Genomic DNA, 12861 nt, shown 5'->3' with positions numbered 1-12861 from the left:
TTAATGATAATATTCAAATTTCACAAGAGTCTTTTGATACCTGATATTATTTTAGTTCTGGAAATGATCCTAACATCCTAGCTGGTGGTGAAGTTCTCGCAGTCCACACTGCAGATATTTGAGGAGCAATCTGTCAGACCATCACCACTGACAAGCATAGTGTGAGTCAGTTCTGGTTGATGCCACCACAGGCAGCTCAAAGAAATTGAATTTATCTGTCTTTAGGATGAGTTAGAACCATTGGTGCTGTCAGTTCAGATGCACAGCTAACTTTTGGGCGATGGTTTCCAGTTCTGTCCATGAAGCACTTGCACAAAGCTGTTTGGAGGGACCATAGGAAACAACAGATAAGTGAGCCAGATTCTCCCATTTATGCTAAATGCTTTCCAGACCAGTGGATGCCCAGCTGGAATCTTTGCATGAGGCCTTTGCCATATAAATACAAGCTTAGTGTTATTATTTGCATAGTAGGCAAGGAAACTCATACCGGTACTTTGTGGCAACTTGGGATATGGGCTGCATGTTGTGACTATCTTGCAAGGGTAGTTAGAACCGATTTATAGTATTTTCTCATGGCTGCGGCAGGGGGTGGTGATGGTCTGTGCCAAATGCTCCTTTAGTACCTTTCACCTCTCTGCTTCCATGTGTGCTCCATGGTGACCAGCCATCAGTGAGCACAGCACTAAGAAGAGGTCACTTGGAAGCTCTCCATGGGACCATTTTATTAGCTGAATCCTGCTTTGCTTGTGAAACCTGAGGGGATGAGAACACTGTGTTTAGAGATGCATCAACACATGAAGACCTCAGGCCTGGATAGGCATAAATCAGTTGCCTAATTTTAGCAAAGCTGGAACTGAGTAAAAAAAAAACAAGCCCATGGCCCTTCTACACCAGAGTAGTGGTGATGCTGCCTTGAGCACTCGTTCTTTCTTTGGCCTCCAAATGGTCACTATGAGATCAGGGCAACTGGCAACTTCTCTGCTTCACTCAATACCTATTTGGGTTCTTTAATGTTGCGAAGTTGTGGGGCTAAAAAAACTTGGCATATTGGGCATGTCAGAAGCTGTTGTCAGCTGAAAGGAATAAAAGTTTTCCCTGGAGCCCATGCACAGCATTCCTCAGAATGGTGCCAGCAGGGCTAGCACAAGATATTTTAATGTTGGAGGTGAAGGACAAGATGCCCCACTCCATGCCCTGCAGAAAAGCCAGTTGAAACAGCAGTTGAATCTTGCTCCAACATTGGTAGGGACTGGAAAACGTACCCATTTCAGTTTCTCTCTGTTTCTCATTTCCCTAGTCTTAAGATTACCGGTAGTTCTCCACATCAGTTTGCAATTTGAAAAAAAAAGGTTTCATGAAAATTATCCAATATTTTAATACAGATTTCTCCTATCCACACTCATAGAATCGTAGAATAGGAAGAGATTATGAGGGTGATCTAGCCCAATCCCCTGCAATGCACGAATCTTTCCTCCCAAAGTGGGGCTTGAACCTATGACCCTGAGATTAGGAGTCTCATGCTCTACCGACTGAATTTTGCCCATTGAGCACATTTCTGGAAAGCATTTCATCCCTAATAGGAGGCATTTTGTTGTTGTTGTTTTCCATTACTCCATGCATTTTTCACACACATAACTTGGGTGGAGAAATGAAATGCAAAATTCAGAAAAGTGTGGATTTCAAAGGATGGCTGCATTTGGGTTCTCATATTGTTTCAGAACGTGTGAATAAGGTCAGTTCTTCCTTAAATGCAAACTGAATTGCATTTCTCCCCCATCCCTCAACTGGGGTGAATGGATAGTGCCCTCCACGGCACTTGGGGGCAGCAGGCTAGGTTAGAGGTCCAGGGCAGGTTGTGTGGTACACACCACTCTGTTTTTGAACACTGCCTGCTTCCCAGCATCTGCCACCTAAGGCAGCTGCCTAAGGGCAGGGTTGGCCCTGCCACCTACATCTGTACTTCTTTTTTAAAGTTCCACTCTCCACATTAAGAATCACATTGTATCCCACTCCTGGTCGTATATCTTACTTACATGCTCTGGTCCATGGGGTCACGAAGAGTCGGACACGACTGAACGACTGAACAACAACAACAAAAAGGTGCCTTCTGATTGGTCAAATCAGGTAGAAATAATAGAAGTGTCATTTTGCTTGGTGAACAGCCTGCTCCTTGCCAGGTTCTGATTCCATCCAGTCTGAAAGGGCCTGCCCTATCACTAGGCGGAGTGAGGCAGCTGCCTCAGACAGCTGGTTTGGGGCATCGTGAAAAGGCAACAAATTCCTATTTAATGTATGGTTGTATTTTTCTTGCCAGTGAGAGATGCTTGCAGGATGCTCTGCCTCAACTGACAAAATAATGTGGCCAACCTCGGGTGCTTACACACCTTGTCTGGGAGGTGGGATCATTTGGTGAGCAACATTGGGCAGAAAAATGTATTGGACTTCCCCTGCTGATCCACATTCCCATCATGTCAATTTGATTGTGTGAACTGACCTTTAGTCTGCTACTGACATAACTTTCTAGGCCTGGATCCTGATGAATACCATATTGTGATGCCAAACAATGTAGGGTATTTTTTTTTAAAGAGCTTTGATTATTGAAAAACAGAGAAAAATTGAAATGGATAGATTTTCCCATCCCTACTGGAGCGCCACAGATTACTGTATACACTTATCTGGCAGTAAGACTTATTATCCTCAATGGGGAGAATACTTCTGAGTATACATACATAGGATTCTTCTGTTAATGTGCATCCTGGTCAGGAGAACATGGGAATTCATTTTAAACAGTGCAAACCTTTAAATGTTTAAGATCATGCAATAGCAACAGGCGTATTTTTGTATTTAAAAAAATGCTTCTCTGCTTTAGTAAACACATGCAACACCATTCTTCTTTGAATTTTATATCTGAAGTGTAGAGTTTAGTAGAATAAAATAAGTCACTTGCAATATATATGGCCCCTCCTCTCTGATAGTGGCACATTGGTTTAAAGGGAATAACAACATATTTCTTTAATTGTGGGATCGTTTTGTTCATTTAAGGAAACAATCAGCAAGCTATCTATATATCTGGCTTAAAAAAATATTGCAATGACCTCATATCTCCATTTGTATGGAGATCACCTCATCGGCTCTAGATAATTATAAAGAAAAGTAATGTGAATGCTTCTCCAGTGGTCTATACTTAGCCAGGTCAACCATCATGTGTCTGCTCTGTAAATACTCAGTTTGACTTAGAAGTCATCATTTTAACATTTCCTTCTGTACTGCAAAAATATCCAGAGTGTTTTGCCAGCACAGTGGATCTAAGATAGTTTGCCCTTTAAGTCTCCATGAAATGCTTTGTTAATCAAGGAATCTGAATACCAAGACGGCGCAACGTGTTTCATGAAAAGTAAGTGAGGATTGAAAGGCTAAATATTGCTTTAATACTCCTGAACTAACAGTGAGTATCAAGTGATTTTTCTAAGCTGTTTGTCATCATGGCTGGGGAATGTGTTTTTGTCTCCAAACCTGCTTCCACCCCCACCCCACGCCAAGCTTGGTGCCTAAATTTATCTTTCGAACTTTTACTTTTAACTTGAGATCTTTTCAAGATTATCTGGTCATGTGAAATTAACACAGGGATTGCTTATGCCTCCTAAGCGACAGCGAGCATGGATGTCAGTCACGTGCTTCCTTTTCTAGTAGCGAAGAAAACTAAGCAGAGGCTGTGATAAAAATGGGAATGGGTTACTAAGAATATGTACAGAGAATAGCAACAATAATAACTCAAACCCATTTAGCTGTTTATTTTTGTGCCTGTGTTCAGATGCACAAATAAGGCTGCATATGTTGACACAAGTCAGGACTAAGGAAAGCAATGTTTGGTTGGCAATCGTAATTTTGGGAGAATCGAAAAAGAACAGAAAATGAAAATGGGGCAAGAACCGTCCTCTAATGGGCACAGCTGCATGTGCAAGAGGGGGTTGCAATGGACCTGTACTTTTTTTTAATAAAAAAAATTATTTTTAAGATTATATTTAGGGGAGCACCCAATGTCCTCATTCCATTAGTGCAAGGATTTATGCTTGTGGAATGAAACACCCACCCCTCTTCTCCCCTTCATGTGCCCCATGCCTCCCCCAAATCTTGTCTGGAGGTTGGGGAAAACCCCATAATATTGTGCAAGGCTGTTGTGGAAGGCTAAATCAATGTGTTAATGGAATGAGTGCTTTAGACCCCATCTGCACTAGATCTTTAAGGAAGTATTATACCACTTTAAAAAATAAAAAAATATCCTTCCAGTAGCACCTTAAAGACCAACTAAGTTTGTTCTTGGTATGAGATTTCGTGTGCATGCACACTTCTTCCGAAGAAAGCACACAAAAGCTCATACCAAGAACAAACTTAGTTGGTCCCTAAGATGCTACTGGAAGGAATTTTTTTTCTTTTTTCTTTTGTTTCGACTATGGCAGACCAACACGGCTACCTACCTGTAACTTATACCACTTTAAACAGTTATGGTTTCCCTCAAAGCATCATGAGAAGTGTAGTTTGTTAAAGGCTCTGGGAGTTATTGGGATACCTGCTTCTCCCCTCACAGAGCTACAATTTCCAAAGTTCCCTGGGAAGAGGGACTGATTGTTAGTCTGCTCTGGTTATTATAGCCCTATGTGTGCAACAGGGGTCTGCTAACAACACTCACGTTCAGTTCACCTGGCAATGATGGGAACTATTTACAGCTCAGTTCAGAGATTTTTAACTACATCAGTGAACTTCTTTAAACCAACTGAACTAGCTCATTCTAAGCACTGACAGAATAGGACTTAAGGGGAAGAGGAAAAGAAGACAGAAGCCTGCAATAAGGACCAAGAACCCCAAAAAGACACAGAGAGGGAAGAATTAAAAGCCAAGGCAAACCACCTTTATAGTCCCTGTCTTTGTACATCACCATTTGGTGGGCTTCTTTCTTATAAAAACATCCGGTATTACACCCTGTGTAATATTGCATAATTGTTAGTGCTATATTATATGAAACATTCATTGCTGTTATCTATAGTATCCCCAAAATAAGTGTATTTCAAAATACATTGGGCCAATAAAAATTTATTTCTGTGCATCCTTGCAATGTCATCTCTCTCTCTCTCTCTCCCCTACCTCCCCTATTTTTCTGCCTATTTCCTTGATAATCCTTTAGTGTGTCTTCATGAGAATTCAAAAGGCTATTTTTGAGGGACTTATGGAGGTGTAGGAACTACCTTTCATCAATACTATATATTTTGAAGACACAAATGTATGCAGCTGTTCCTGCATAATCCAAAAAGCAGTTTTCTAACAGCCAATGTTTAAGGATAAATTTTGTCATGTGTAGTGATGTATTCTAATGCAGTATATCTGCATTATAAATATGAACCTGCTAGCATTTTGTTTCTACAGTCAGGGAAGATCAACTCCAGTTTCACTGTGCTAAATGCCAATTTAAGATGGCACGTTGAAGCTGGTCCCCTTTCAGCTAGAATTTATAGACAAGGAACATTTCTGCCAGTACCATGCTACTAATATTTGCAGATCTAGAGCATGTTCCTGTTGGATGTTGAATCTCAAATATTTTCTTCTTAAATCGAATTTTAATAACAAATTTTAATACTGAGCATTAATAATTAGCACATTTGTGTTTGTATGTATTTATGCAGAGCTCCATGCAAACAAATAAAATCACTTTACCAGTAGATGCTCTTTAGCCATTTTGAATCAAATTAAAAATCCAATCACTTGGTGGCCTTTTCAAATCTGGGAAAATGGCAAATGTCGTGCAAGGGTTCTTTTCAAGAAAGTGCCCATATGTGCAGATCTGCTCTGTATTTGTGGGGGAGGTCATGATTACAGGACTCAGTGAATCCCTCATCCCTCCTCACCTTTTGTTCACTTTCTGATGATCTGTGTAGTGAACATTCATCCTGGTTCATTTGCAGGATGTGTGACTCTCTTGGCTATATATATATTTTTTAAGCATTCATTCTTATTTGCATGTGGGGAGGTTGCACAACCTGAATTTGCTGATATGTGTCTGAAATGCACTTGAAAATAGCAACAGCCCAGATATGCTATTCCCCAGCACTTTGAACGATTCCTACTGTAGTTAATCTTCAGCTTCATTCTCTTTTTAAAATTATTATTCTTTAGGCACTTTTGCCTGCTTAAAGATTATAATTGTTAGGGGGAAATGGACCAAATAATATACATTCTACTGTGTGTGTATTTTGATGTCTCCTTATGTATAATTTATACTTCAGCTTGTAACATTCTCAAAGCTGAAAAAAGTACCAACAATCATTTGGATGAACTTGCATTGAATTGTAAACCAAACCAGTTCAGTCCAGTCTGTAAAGAGACGAGAGTGAATTGGAGCCAGTTCCTTTTCAGACCTGAGGCTAGAACAAGTTACTTTTTACTTTCCAAGCTCTGGTTTGGTGGCCACTGAAATAAAACCTGACACCAATGTGTGGGTTGAATGATGGGCTACTTTATTAAAATTGAACACAAGCACAACCTGCAAGGGGAAGTTGTTGGTGTGGGAGCTAAATAACAAAATTTTAAGCAAAAGCTTGCCTGGGTAGGGGAAGGCAATTCCATCTCCCCACACCTACAGCCTCACCAAAGGTGAACAGAGCTGCCTTTCTGCATCACTTCCCCTGGTGCCTAAAACTCTGAGTGGATGAGGCAGGTTCTGCTCAAATGTGGCCTTTATCCTGCATCCAGGCTGTAAAACTTAAAGGTGCAGGGCTTGGGAGCCGCCCATCACCCCTAAAGATGCCTAAGGGGATCACACCATACAATAAAAGCATATGGCCTCCTGCAAAGAATCCTGGGAACTGTAGTTTACCCCTCACAGAGGTATAATTCCTAGCACCTTTAACAAGCTCCAGTTCCCAGGATACTTTGGGGGGAAGTCATGTGCTTGAAATGTATGTTGTGTACGCAGCCTGAGTAGCAGAGTGGGAATGTAGTATCTTTGTGACACTGACAGCTATCATATCAGGGCTGTGAACCTTTCCTCAGGGTTAATCTATCAGGGACTGCTTGCTGCTGGTAGGTGGGGCCAGACCCCAAAGTGCTCTTTCTTTTTCTCGTTCAATAACATCCTCCATTTCCTTGCCATCCGCATAAAATTAGGCTGAAGGCTGCAGGCTGCCCACCGTTGTCCCAATCAGTGTGTCGGTCAGAGCCATGGGTTCAGATTTAAATGGATGGCCGCCAGACAGGGGGTGGAGAGAAGCAAGCACTATGCAGGTGTGTGCGCCAGCACATTGCTCATTTGTGTAAAACCACAGTTTACTTTTTAACCAAGCCAGAAACTACCTCATAGTATGCAACTCATATGCGTCTCAGTATGTGTCAGTGGTGTCTCCATTGCTTCTGACAAATCCCTCACACAAAATCTGCAGAATTTCATGTGATGTAAACTGAGAACTTGCCTCTCTCATGCAACCCACAGGTTTCACCTTGTGCGTTAGCGAGGGGGGCTAAAAATGGTAGCTGGTCTGAAATCACATGCATCTTTTGCAGTTGAGCACGAAGGTCAGGTGTTGATATTTGCCATTCTCTGTGGCGCCACCCCTTCTTATTTGGGCAAGTGCATTGGTGAACTCTTGATCATTCTTATCAAATGATGTTTTAGGGTGCCAGTCACTTTCTATTTCCTGCAACAGGTTTGAATTCAGCAATTCCCCATTATGTAAAGCTGCATTCTTCTCAAAAAAGAAATGATTTGCCACTCCACTAAAACACTTTGATGTGTTGCATGAAGATTTCTCCAGGTTCTCCCTCTGCTCAGATTCTTAAAGAAACCTGCAAGCCCCACTTCCTGCCCCATAGCCTTCTAACAACAGCTAAAGAAGACAAAAGGTAAGAGACCAAATCCTCTCCATTCCCCCTGTAACTTAGGGTTTCGCCTGCTCTTTTCTTGCTTGACTCAGTCTAGAGCCATCATTAGTGGGCAATAAAGACCATTCCACAAACCTGGAGTCATTTCCACATTATAACAATAAGTGTATACCAGAGCAAGTCTCGCTATGTTAGTTGAAGCTTACTCTTTAATAAATGTGCTGAAGATGTCAGCCTTCATATTTATATAGTATTTTTCAGAGTGGTCAAACTATTTGCATATATCATCTCAGTGATCCTTAGAACCCTTTGTAAAGCAGGCAGGTATTGCTTACTCCATATTATGTAGGCCATCTAGTGATTTCATGGGCAAGCTGATATTTGAACTGGGGACACCAAGCTAGCTCATACTCTTTCCACTGTGGTACTGCCATTTAAATGTTTTGCCTGTGAAATACATTGGTGGTGGGAAAATAAGCAGATCATAGTTGCTAATGCAGATTTAAGCAGTGGTGCCATGTTGCCTAGTATATCTGGATGATAACAAGGGGCATCTTTATTAATTGTCCTGTATGGCAAATGAACACCATTTGGCTTCTGCTGTAAGCAGCTGTCTGTAATAGACACATGTGCATAAATGGAGAGTCTTGTGTGAGTGGCACTGTGGTCTAAACCACTGAGCCTCTTGGGCTTGCTGATCAGAAGGTCGGTGGTTTGAATCCGTGCGACGGGGTGAGCTCCCATTGCTCTGTCCCAGTTTGAAAGCACACCAGTGCAAGTAGATAAATAGGTACTGCTGCAGCGGGAAGCTAAATGGCATTTCTGTGTGCTTTGGCTTCCATTACGGTGTTCTGTTGCACCAGAAGTGGTTTAGTCATGCTGGCCACATGACCCAGAAAGCTTTCTGTGGACAAATGCCAGCTCCCTTGGCTTGAAAAGCGAAATGAGCGCCGCAACCCCATAATCGCCTCTGACTGGACTTAACCGTCCACGGGTCCTTTACCTTTACCTAGCTATGTAATTGTTTCAAAAGTGCCAGAAAAGGAATAACAGTAATCAAAATGCCTTGCTATAAAAGTGACCTTCCATTTTCTACAAAACTGTGGGAACTTGGGAGATAACAGGAGTTTCAAAGCAATTTGTTGTTGTTGCTGCTGTTGCTGTTGCTGCTACATATATAAGATTTTTCAATAAAAAAAGTTATCCCCACTGGCTGATACAGAAATACCTGCAATATCTTTTCAGCTTTAAAGCAAGCCTGATCTTAATTATGCCTTCTTACGCCTATGGTATTCTGAAAGAAGCACCGCTGAGTTCAATGGGGCTTAGCCCCAAGAAAGTATGTATAGGATTGCAGCTTAAAATCTTTAAGCACTGTCTGCCTTGACAGCCGATGCTCTTGTTGAGATGGATGTCATGGCTGGTGACAACTGGGAGCTGTTCTTGGAGGCTCTCTTGCCTTTTTAGGCTATGAGGGTCTCCGTGAGTTTAGGATAATGTGATTGACGGCTCCACTCCGGCCCCAATTAGCACCCTATAATTTATTAGCTTCTGCTTTCAGATTATGCGTTAACTTCACAAATATTTCAACCACGGAAACAGCAGCTATCAAGTGTCCCCTGCTTGATCCAACTTGTGGGGGCTGCAGTTAAATACAGAGAGCGCTCTGCGGCTCTGTCAGGAGAGAATAATCATTTGCATCTTTGCTGTCAGACCAGCAGCATCGCAGCAACAGGGGGAAAGGGAGGGGAGGCGGAGATCAAATTAAGGTTCAGATCATATTTTGGGGTCTACGTTTGCAGGGGAGAGGTTGAACCTGTTGACTCGGCCAAGGGAGGCTTTTGTTTGTCTAACGGCTGCCGCTTGCATAAATATCGCCGCTTCAGTTGCACGCAAACAGCAACTGTGAGAACGACAGCAGTCACCACTAGTGCCATTCCATTGCCCCTGACTGCTGAAAAGGAAAGCAAACATAAAAATAAGCTGCATGTGAAAAAGTTGAGGGTAGCATGTGCAGTAGAACATGGAGCCCAGACTCTGAAAAGGGGATAATAAAAACTGTGTAAGAGAGATATACGTAGCCTCTGATTGCTTGTGTTGTCCTTATCAGATGGGGTCCAGATAAATGATGATGAAGGGCTGGCTCATGTGTGCATGCACATCAGTGGATATATTTCACCACTCAATGGAATGCGGCTTAATGTGTGATCGGCCTCCATCAAAATAGTGTGCTTGATGTAATGCAAGGTGGTTCACCAGTGATGATTGCCACACCTATGCAGATCATTAGAAGATGAGTAGGCATATATGGATTCACCCTAAGCATTTGCACTGGTGAGTTGTGGACACATCCAATCAGGAGGAATTTGCACTTAAGGCCATTCTGGCTAGATGCCCTGCTGTGTTGAGCTCTGCAATTGCAAGCCACGTAGCACCAGAGTAGGTAAAATGAGCCATTAGATGTTGCTTGACTACAACCCCCATTTGTCTCTGAACACTGGCTTTGCTGGTTTGGGCTAATGGGATTTGGAGTCAAACAAAGTCTAGAGGGTCACGGATTCCCCATCTCAGATGTAGAACCCATATAAGGAGCTGGGAACCTTTGACCCTCCAGCTATTGCTGAACTACAACTCCCACCATCCCTAGCAAACATGGACAGTGGCCAGGGAAGATGGGAGTTGTAGTTCAGCAACATCCAGGGAGCCAAAGTTTCTCCACACCACCTAATGCATCCATAAAGACCTATTGCATTCTGATTATATTTCCTTTCCAAATATGCTTAAAGATGTCTTCAAATTAGATTACCTAGGTGAACACAGCCCACCAGATTTACGATAAAGCTAAAGCATCAACATAAGAGCTAATGTAGGACATAGAAACCTGGTTATAATATTTGCTAATCTTTATTTCTCTTCCAACTAGGAGCAGCTCTGCAGAGGGCTAGGCATGTTAATCTCAACAAACAGCCTTGTGCAATTTAAGAACTAACAAATTTATTCTGGCATAACCTTTGTTGGTCTGTAGTTGGGCAGGGATCTTTTACATCATCTGCATCCTTTTAAAATAGAGATTGTCAGGATTGAACTTGGGACTGTTTGCATGGAAAGCATGTGCTCTGTGGTCCCTCACCAATAGTATAGTGGCCAACTAACTCAACTCCAAATCAGGAAGCTTTGAATCTCATATCAACCCCAAACACCCTAGAATATCAAGTCCCTGTCGCTCTCTTTCAGACCATCCTCAGTTTCAAACCGTCCTCTGTCATCAAAATAGGAATAAGAGCAATGGTTTACCTTTCAGGGGTTGGGGCTGGTAACAATTGCAAGTGTATGCATTCTGAAATCCATAGTAGGACAATACAGTGGTACCTCAGGTTACATGCGTTTCAGGTTACATACTCCGCTAACTCAGAAATAACGCTTCAGGTTAAGAACTTTGCTTCAGGATAAGAACAGAAATTGTGCTCTGGCGGCGCAGCGGCAGCGGGAGGTCCCATTAGCTAAAGTGGTGCTTCAGGTTAAGAACAGTTTCAGGTTAAGAACGGACCTCCGGAACGAATTAAGTACATAACCAGAGGTACCACTGTAACTTTATTAGGCCAACCAAAAGGTCACACATGGAGCCATAACTTTTCATCAGGTTAAATGGTCCAAATAACAAGGGGTGCGAAAGGAAGAAAGGTTAGCTGATGGTGAAGTCAAGGAGTTGATGTGTCTGATCACAGTCTCTCAGCATGGCAGGTGGGAGGAGGGGTCAGACATTCACACGAGGCTCTCTGTGATGTGCTATTCAGGTTAAAGCATGTAAAGGACTGCGAGCATTTGGAAGTGTTCATCATTGCCATTAGAAAGCTCCCAGGTTTGGTGATTGCTTGGGTCTTCAGAAGCAAGAGGTGCTGGTCAAGGAGCCTAGTAGGCCACTTTCTGGTGAGCTGCATTCAGCGTAGCAGGCCATATGCTGTGCATGCCTGCTTTAAACCCTCACCAGATATTAGCACAGATCCAAAGAGAATTGCAAGGGGAAAGCAAGAGGGCAAGGCACATGGGCATAGCCAGGATTTTTGTTGGGGGGGGGCAGAAACTCAGTTTGCTATGTGTTTTTATTTATTTATTTATTTATATTTATTTATTTGGGGGGAGGCAGCTGCCGCTTCCTGCCCCTCCTGGCTACATCCATGGCAAGGCAACTCCTCTGCAATGTAAGATGATGGCAGTGCAGACAAGGTTCCCAAAGGACAGGCAACTCTCACTCCTGGGTGGTGATGTTTGTGTGCACAAGGATTGCTAGGGAACGGCTTCACCTTGCAGCAAAAGCTCATCTGAACAACCCTGTGGCAAAAAGAAACGAGAATCCGGTTCCAAAAGAGGTAGTTTAGACAGTTCTAGCAGCAGGGGGACCCAAATGCAAACTGAAGTTGTCATCTGTTATATTCTTTCAGCTGCATCAGTGCTAAGAAAGATTCTTGGGAAGCAGACCCTTGTTAAAATTCCACCTCCAAAAATAAAACAGGAGCTGCTTCTCTGCCTCAAATGGAGATTTCCTTCTGTCTATCCCAACGTATTTTCCCGAGAGAGAACACTGGATCTTCCAAAGGTGGTGGCTATTTTGTTTTGTTTCAACAACGCATATTTATAGTGAATACAGTGATGTATCGCACAGTGGCTGGGAACTAAGGAGCCCATGATTCAAACCGCAGCTCAGCTAATGGCTTGAACCAAGCCTTCTCCCTCCCAGCCTCTCTCCTCCCTTCTGCAATATGGGAAAGTTGATGTTAGTCAGGCACCTTCATTGTACTGTTTTCGGCAACTTCTAAAAACTCTTTTGTTTAGATGTGTCAACCCAGACATGCAATTTTATCATGTATGTTTGGATTTATCTGTATTTTGATAATTTTATTATGTCTACTGTTTTTAAATTATGCTTTTATTGCTATTTTTAAATTAATATTTTTAAACTGGTTAGAAATGGGTTTTTAATTTCAAAGTATATAAAAC

Source organism: Lacerta agilis, chromosome 3, assembly GCF_009819535.1.
Source record: "Lacerta agilis isolate rLacAgi1 chromosome 3, rLacAgi1.pri, whole genome shotgun sequence".
NCBI lineage: Eukaryota > Metazoa > Chordata > Lepidosauria > Squamata > Lacertidae > Lacerta > Lacerta agilis.
This window is presented reverse-complemented; position numbering follows the sequence as displayed.